At 50.8% G+C, this 9,198-nt stretch overlaps 1 long non-coding RNA gene across 1 annotated transcript; it reads left to right on the forward strand.

Annotated features, from left to right (window-relative positions):
• The first annotated feature begins 5,200 nt into the window (after window positions 1-5,200).
• Window positions 5,201-8,279, forward strand: LOC307203584. Its single transcript, XR_013833307.1, has 3 exons — window positions 5,201-5,301; window positions 6,506-6,657; window positions 8,124-8,279. It is a non-coding gene; the product is annotated as an uncharacterized lncRNA (long non-coding RNA).
• The last annotated feature ends 919 nt before the right edge of the window (window positions 8,280-9,198 follow it).

The raw sequence follows: 9,198 nt of genomic DNA on the forward strand, positions 1-9,198 counted from the left end.
TCTTCTGAGCAAAAACCCAAACTCTATACGCAATCAAATGACATCAAGGTCGAGAACGGTGCCTGAAAATTCTCCCGCAGTGGCCGCAGTGCTGGATTTACGTATAAGCTAAACAAGCTATAGCTTAGGGCCCCACTCTTTGGGGGGGGGGGGGGCCAAAAAAATCAAAGAAAACAACAACCTGCATGTACATTTCCAAAATATAAGATAAAAAACAATTAAAATAAAACCTACATACAGCAACAGTGTTTTGTTTTGCGTTGTGTAGGCTCCTGTGATGTAAATAATGGGCCCTGCCTGCTCCCTAAAATTTCACTGATTTGCTCATTTCTATCTATAGGGTGCCAACATTCTGCATGGACTGGTTGCATGGCAACAACATGTGCAAATGGCTTTAGATACCTAGGTAAAGGTAAAGGGACCCCTGACCACTAGGTCCAGTCGTGGCCAACTCTGGGGTTGTGGCCGAGGGAGCTGGCATACAGCTTCCGGATCATGTGGCCAGCATGACAAAGCTGGTTCTGGCGAACCAGAGCAGCGCACGGAAACGCCGTTTACCTTCCCGCCAGAGCGGTACCTATTTATCTACTTGCACTTTGACATGCTTTCGAACTGCTAGGTGGGCAGGAGCAGGGACCGAGCAACAGGAGCTGACTCCATCGCAGGGATTCAAACTGCTGACCTTCTGTTCGGCAAGTCCTAGGCTCTGTGGTTTAACCTGCAGCGCCACCCACGTCCCTAATAGATACCTATTAGGTCCATAAATTACCATATAGCATACTGTTTATTCAACACAAAAAACCAGTGACAATTTGTTGTTGACAAAGGACAGCTGGACATATAAAGGGCCCCATTACCTTCAGTAGCTTAGGGCCTCATCAAACCTAAATCCGGCCCTGCCAGTGGGTCATAGAGCAATAGCTGATGAGGCCCTGTGGGATTAATCCTAAAGTGGGGCAACCCAGAGAACTCCCTAGATTGTTTGATGGGGTCTGGACTGGCTGGGGCTGCCCAGGAAACAGATCAGACTGGGAGGAATGGTGTGGGACTACAGGGAGGGCTGTAGCTCAGAGCATTGGGTTTGAATGCAAAAGATCCCAGGTTCAAACATAGAATTGTAGAGTTGGAGGGGACCCCAGAGCCATCTTGTTAAGTTCTGGGTGAACATATCAGACGACACAGCGATTCTTCAAACAGCTCTTGTTTCTTCACAGGCCAGAACAGAACTGAACTGAAGGGTTCAGTCAGCCTGCTTATATAGAGCTCCACTAGAACGCAACAGTAACCATTTTCTGTAACGATCCACTCACTGAACGTCACTTTCGCTCCCTTATTTGCATATGTGGACCTGAACTATCTACAGTATCCTCCTGCTGGCCCAGGGTGAGAACTTCAGTACATAACACATCTAGTCCAGCCCCGTTATGCAAGAATATGCATGTGGCCCATTGGGAGACTGAACCCACAATTTTGGTGTTATCAGCACCATGCTCTAACCACCCAAGCTAACTGGCAGCCTCTCTAGTCAGGACTGGGAAAAGACCCTTCTCTGAAATATCAACAAGCTGCTTCTGCCTGTCAGTGTAGGCACTACTGAGCTAGATGGACCTGACTGTGAAAAATTAGGACAGCTTCCTCTTTAAATCAACCTTTTATTCATAACCATGTGGACTGGAACCTGACTTTGTTTTTAGGGAAAGGGTCATAGCTTTGTGGTAGTGCACCTTGCCGATAAGCGAGCAAGCTTCAAACCTACACAGGACTCTTTGCCGAAAAGTGAGCAAGCTTCAAGGTCCCATAAGATCCCAGTTTTCCTTGGGGTGGCAGTGGTGGGGAAACCAGATTTCTGGTTCCCCCAGGACCAAGTTCTAGCATGTCTCTGAATCCTGCACCCTCTTTTTTTTTGAGCTTGCACTTGGTGGGGAGCCCCCACCCCCTGAACCAGCCAATCCTTTGCTCCGCTGAACTACTGGGATGAAATCCAGGCAGGCCTTGCCAGGGACACCCCCTCGCTTTTCTCCTGCGGCACACAATGCCTTTCAAGGAACACATTTACAATTCAGATCAGTAGGCCAGCGCAGAGGGGGGTCCTGTCTGGAAGTGTCAGAGCCAAGCAGGGAAGCTCCTAGGCTGTAGGGGAGAGCGAGAGAGGAGGGTTGCGGACCGGCTCTCCTCTCCCGCAGCAGAACTGCAGATTTATTCCTCTGGCACTTCCTTGCTAGAGCGATCATCAAGAAACGGCTTTGTCGACAGAGCAGGAGGCTGAGCTCACTGAGCTTTGCAGAAATATTAAAACAAACCGTTTTGTTAAACGAATAGGGGGCTATCTGGGGCCTGCCAGCCACAATGCCCCTCTTCTCCTGCCCTCCCGCTGGAGGCAGCAAATGCCTCTGAATGCTAGTTTGGGGGGATTGCAAGGGGGAGAGTGTTGCTCATGTGCTGAGGTCCTGCTTGTGGGGAGGTCTTCCCTTTGGGGCACCTGAGAGGCCACTGTGAGAACAGGTAAAGGTAAAGGGAGCCCTGACCATTAGGTCCAGTCGTGACCGAGTCTGGGTTGCGGCGCTCATCTCGCTCTATAGGCCGAGGGAGCCAGCATTTGTCCACAGACAGCTTCCGGGTCATGTGGCCAGCATCACTAAGCCGCTTCTGGCAAACCAGAGAAGCACGGAAACACCGTTTACCTTCCCGCCAGAGCGGTACCTATTTATCTACTTGCACTTTGAGGTGCTTTTGAACTGCTAGGTTGGTACGAGCAGGGACCGAACAACGGGAGCTCACCCCGTTGCAGGGATTCGAACCACCGACCTTCTGATCGGCAAGTTCTAGGCTCTGTGGTTTAACCCACAGCGCCACCCGCATCAAACTGTGAGAACAGGAGGCTGGTAGAATTGCTAGAGAATATATACATGTACCGTATTTTTTGCACCTTAACACTCACTTTTTTCCTCCTAGAAAGTAAGGGGAAATGTCTGTGCGTGTTATGGAGGGAATGCCTACGGGTGGCGGGGGGGGGATCTGCTGCAGTCGTGAGCAGAGGATCCATGGTTCCCCTTCCTTCCCTCCTCCGTGGCTCGCTTTGAAACAGCAAAGCAGGAGAAAAGCCGCTGAATGGGGAGGAGAGAGGGACAGAGAGCCTGCTTCTTTAAAGGAGCAAAGCGGGAGAGGAGAAGAGCCGCTTACATGAGTGTAAGCGGCTCCTGTCCGGTTGGTTCCTTTAAAGCAAGCAGGCTCTCTGTCCCTCTCTCCTCCCCACTCAGCTCACTACATAGCAGCAAAGTTTTTCAGCTGGCTAAGCCGGGGATGAGCGGGGAGGAGGGAGAAAAGCAGAGCCTGCTTGATTTAAAGGAGCAAAGTGGGAGAGGAGAGGAGCCTTCTCCTCTTATCCCCCTCTTCTTCATTATTAGCAGCATCCTTCTCCACCCACCCCACGTGTGCTCCTTGTCCCTTGAGTGCTTTCCCTTCCCTCCCCACTTAAAAAATGGTTACAAAGCACGGATCCACATGGATCCTCAGGATTTTTGCACTGGGTCACCCCAAATTCACCATCAGATCACATAGCATGTCCATGGCTACATCTTGCACCAAAAAAATCACGCACCCACTGTTGCCTGGGGCCGCAGTGGTGCAAAAACGTGGTTACAAAGCATGGATCCACATGGATCCTCAGGATTTTTGCATTGGGCTTCTCCAAACTCACTGTCAGATCAGATGTCTGCGGCCACAGCATGAACCACAAAAATCATACATCCACTGTTTCGTTTAGAATATTTTTTTTCTTGTTTTCCTCCTCTAAAAACTATGTGCATGTTATGGTCGGGTGCGTGTTATAGAGCGAAAAATACGGGGGGGGGGGGTGTACACACACACACCGTATTTTTCGCTCTATAACACGCACCCGACCATAACATGGTACACACACACACACACACACATCCCAAGGTCTGGACGCAGTGACTGCAAGCAGGCAGACATGGGGAGAAGGGGATGTTGGAGGCTGCCTTATATGATCATTGGCCTACCCAGCTTAAAAGGTGGGAGAGCTCAGACTCAGGGGTCAAATGTGGCCCTCGAGGCCTCTGTCTGGCCCCTGGCGAGAGTCTCTCCTCAGGCCACACCTCCTCCCTAGCCACGCCCTCTTGCTTTAGGCCACACCTCTCCCTGCCCTGCTCTGCACCTGCCTTGAAAGGGGGAGAGCCCCAGATGCCAAGTGGATTTTCTTGGGGGGGAAAGGTGGGAGATCAATGCAATGAATGAAATGGAAAGAAACTGAGGAGCTTAAGTAAAAACGTGTTGTAATCAAAAGCCGCCATGGAGTTCATTAAAAACACATGCAGTCAGTGAACTCCTGAACCACCAGCAGCCGGAATAATATAAGGACATCAGAAGAGGCTGCTGGATCAGGCCAAAGGGCTAGCATCCTGTTCTCACAGTGGGCAACCAGAGTCCCAAAAGGGAAGCCCACAAGCAGGTTCCGAGGGCAAGAGTATGCTCCAATTGTTGTTCCCCATTGTCTGGTGTTCAGAGGTAGACTGCTCTCACGTGTGGAGGTTCTGCTATCACAATAGACAAGCCTGGGCACAGCCAGTCGAAGGGGGTCCATCTAATTCAACATCCTGCCCTCCCAGTGGCCGATCAGATGCCCCCATGGGAAACCCAGAAGCAGGACCCAACACACGGCCCGCCTAACCACCTCCCACTCCCTCACCTGTGATTCCTGCATTACAGCGGGTTGGACTAGATGGCCCCTGGGGTCCCTTCCAACTCGACAGTTCTAGGACCTCTCTCCCTCCGGTGGTTCCTGGCATGGACTCCTGCGCCAGCCTCCCTGTGCTGCCAGGGTCAGGCCTGAGCCTGCGCCTTCCCAGGGAAGACAAAAAAGGCAGGATGAGAAGGCACCGAGACTGGGCTCCCACCTCAATGCAGGGTCTGTTCCCTGGGCAGAGCGAATGGGCACCTCTTGAATGGGTGAATCACGCTGCCTCTCCCCTGGCAGAGGGGCCCAGCCTTGCAGATCAGGGCTCAGCCAAGGCCGCTGGGGGGAAAGGGATCCTCTCCATCTTGCACACAGCTGTGGGTCACCCCACCCCACAGCTCCTCCAGGATCTTACCAGTGTCTCCAGTAGAGATCCAGAGATTCTGGGTTGCAGCAAATTTATCATTATTTATCATTATTTATTGTGTTTTTATCCCTACTTTTTCTCCAGGTTCCTCAAGGTGGCATATCCCTTATGCCTGCCAGAAGCCACCAAGCAGGATTCGAGCACAAGAGCAACTCTCTCCTCCTGCAGTTTCTAGCAACTGGTATTTAGAAATATTGCTGGCTCCAACTGTGGAGGCAGAGCAGAGCCATTGTGGCTTCTTCTTCTTCTTCTTCTTCTTCTTCTTCTTCTTCTTCTTATTATTATTATTATTATTATTATTATTATTATTATTATTATTTTATTTGTACTCCACCCATCTGACTGGGTTCCCCAGCCACTCTGGGTGGCTTCCAACAAATATAAAAGCATAATGAAACATCAAAAACTTCCCTATACAAGTCTGCCTTCAGATGTCTTCCAAAAGTTGCATAGTTATTTATCTCATTGACTAGAAACCATCAATATCCCTCTTCTCTTCCATGAATTTGTCTGATCCTTTTTAAAAGCCATCCTAGTTGGTGGCAGGGAGTTCCATAGTTTAACTCTGTGCTGTGTGAAGAAGGACTTTATCTGTCCTGAACCTTCCAAATTCGGCTTCATTGGGGGGTCACGAGTTCTAGTGTGATGAGAGAAGGGAGAACAGCAAAGACTTGACATCTTTCTGCAGGGCCTGCAAGACAGAGCTGTTCTGCCTGGCCTTTGGTTTGGACTCAGACTGACCCTTCTGTTTCCCTCCCTTTACGGTTTTGATTTATGGGCTACTTTTAAAATGAGGCTGCAATTTAAATTGCATTTTAAATTGGGTCCCCCCCCCATTATTTTCTTTATTGTAATTTTACTGGTGTTAGTCGCCTTGAGCCCAGCTCTGGCTGGGGTAAAGGTAAAGGGACCCCTGACCATTAGGTCCAGTCGTGGCCGTCTCTGGGGTTGCTGCGCTCATCTCGCTTTACTGGCCGAGGGAGCCGGTGTGCAGCTTCCGGGTCATGTGGGCAGCAGGACTAGGCCGCTTCTGGCGAACCAGAGCAGCGTGTGGAAACGCCGTTTACCTTCCCGCTTGAGCGGTACCTATTTATCTACTTGCACTTTGACATGCTTTCGAATTGCTAGGTTGACAGGAGCAGGGACCGAGCAACAGGAGCTCACCCCGTCATTGCGGGGATTCGAACCACCGACCTTCTGATCAGCAAGCCCTAGGCTCTCTGGTTTAACCCACAGCACCAAGCGCATCCCTCTGGCTGGGGAGGGCAGGGTATAAATAAAATTTATTTATTTATTTTACTATTATTATTATTATTATTATTATTATTATTATTTTCCTTCCCCAATGCTGCAACTTTCTCTTCCTCCCCCCCACCCCTCTGCAGGGGAACTGCACCTTCTGGGGCCTGATGTGTGCTGTGATCAGCTGTGGTTCCTGCATTGCAGCACGTTGGGATGGATGACCCACGGGTCCCTTCCAGCTCTACAACTCTAGGATTCAAAGCAGCCTTAGATTTTTGTCCAGCCCAAGATGCAGGTGGGTTGCATAACTTCCCCCAGGATCCGCACACAAACCCCCACACACAGAGGGCTTTCTTAGAACACTTCTGGAGAAACCAGCTCAGCCCCAGAGCCGGCTTGCAGGGGTCCCTCCAGTCCACCAGGGCAGGCGGGGGTCACCTCGTTGACCCGGGATGGCGGGCGCAGCTTTCTGGACAAAGAGCTCTGTCCCGAAGGGGCCTGAAAGGAAGGAATCCCAAAGGAGGCCGCGTCCTACGGGCCCTCCGAGATCACCCCATCTCAGTTGCCACAGCGACCGGCCTCAGCCCACCCTCTTGGAAGCCAGTCATGAATTCGAGAAGGGGGGGGCTGCCGAGGTAACTCTCGGTCAGTCCCAGGAGCAGCAGGAGGGAAGGAAGCTGCTGAAGAGCTAACCCTTTCTTCCTCAGGCTGCTCCAGGGGGAGAAAGGCTGCCGGCCTGGACCTGCACCCATGTTGTTGTTTAGTCGTTTAGTCGTGTCCGACTCTTCGTGACCCCCTGGACCAGAGCATGCCAGGCACTCCTGTCTTCCACTGCCTTCCGCAGTTTGGTCAAACTCATGCTGGTCACTTTGAGAACATTGTCCCACCATCTCGTCCTCTGTCGTCCCCTTCTCCTTGTGCCCTCCATCTTTCCCAGCATCAGGGTCTTCTCCAGTGAGTCTTCTCTTCTCATGAGGTGGCCAAAGTCTTGGAGCCTCAGCTTCAGGATCTGTCCTTCCAGTGAGCACTCAGGGCTGATTTCCTTCAGAATGGAGAGGTTTGATCTTCTTGCACCCGTAGTTGCACCCATAGGGAACCCAAAAGGCTCCCCTGGATGCATCATGGATGCCCTTGAAGCTGACCCAGAAACTCCAGCGGGTGCAGAATGCCGTGGTGAGACTCCTTACAGGGTCCTTGCCACGGGATCACATTCACCCGGTGCTATACCAGCTGCACTGGCTCCCGGTGGAGTACAGGATCAGGTTCAAGGTGCTGGGTTTGACCTTTAAAGCCCTATACGGCCTAGGACCCTCATACCTACGGGACTGCCTCTCCCAGTATGTTCCATGCAGGACCTTACAGTCTTCAAACAAAAACATCTTGGAGGTCCGGGGCCACAGGGAGGTTAGGCTGGCCTCAACCAGAGCCAGGGCCTTTTCAGTACTGGCCCCGACTTGGTGGAACGCTCTGTCCCAAGAGACTAGGGCCCTGCGGGACTTGACATCTTTCCGCAGGGCCTGCAAGACGGAGCTGTTCCACCAGGCCTTTGGCCAAGACACAGTCTGACCCCCTCCTTCTGTAATCCTCACAGAACTCTAGCCCAATGTTTGCCATTAATTTGTCTCTGAATTGATTTTAAAATGAATTGATTTTAGAATGCTGTGTTACTTTTATTGTTGTTAGCCGCTCTGAGCCCAGCTTCGCTGGGGATGGTAGGATATAAATAAAATATTATTATTATTATTATTATGGCTCTTTCAGAGTGTGAAGAGAGGAACTCTGTGGAAGGTGGGGTGGAGACTTCCATGGTGCCAAGTCCAAACATCTTCCCAACAGCCTCTGAAATGCTAATTCACCCAGTGTTTTATCATCTGACAGTTCTCGATTTCCACATTGGACAAATGTGACGTCTCTGCATCTGATCGCTAACCTTCAATGGTGCTTTGACAGCATTTAATAATAATAATTATTATAATTATAATTATAATTATAATTATAATTAATAATAATTTATTATTTATACCCTGCCCATCTTGCTGGGTTTCTCCAGCCACTCTGGTCTGCTTCCAACAGACTATTAAAATACAATAACCTATTAAACATTAAAAGCTTCCCTAAACAGGGCTGCCTTCAGATGTCTTCTAAGAATCTGGTAGTTTTTTTCTCTTTGACATCTGGTGGGAGGGTGTTCCACAGGGCAGGCGCCACCACCGAGAAGGCCCAAGTCCAAACATCCTCTGAACAGCCTCTGAAATGCTAATTCACCGAGTGTTTTATCATCTGACGGTTCTCGATTTCCACATTGGACAAATGTGACCTCTCAGCATCTGACAGTTGACCTGCAATGGTGCTTTGACAACGTTTGATGCCTGACATGCAATGTGTGCTCCAAACTAGTCCATCCTATAGCTGAACCATCACCTTACAACAGTTGGCAAGGAAGACTCCTACCTCTTACACGACTGGGGTGTTTTATTGGAACCTAAACTATAAGTATGCCCAAAACCATGAGCTATGGTTCAAGGATCATTTGGCTGTGCTTCCTTGAATTGCAGGCGATTGGACTGGACCTTTGCAGTCTCTTCCGCCTCGAACACCCCACGATTCCTCGCTGGTGCCCAGACGCACCAGCTGAGCCATCCAGCGCAGCTGTCAAGTGAACTACGTCCGCCACCCTAAGAAAAGCCTGAGCTTTCTGCTTCCCAGAGCTGGGAGCCCGTCGAGATTTGGAGCGGGGGAGAGAGGGAGGGAGGGAGAGAGGGCTCCGGCCCCTCCCCTCCCCGCGGATCAGGCCACCGCACGGCGGGGCTTAAAAGGCGCCGGGCGCGCCGGGCGC

Source organism: Podarcis cretensis, assembly GCF_951804945.1.
Source record: "Podarcis cretensis genome assembly, chromosome: 15".
In the NCBI taxonomy this organism is placed as follows: domain Eukaryota; kingdom Metazoa; phylum Chordata; class Lepidosauria; order Squamata; family Lacertidae; genus Podarcis; species Podarcis cretensis.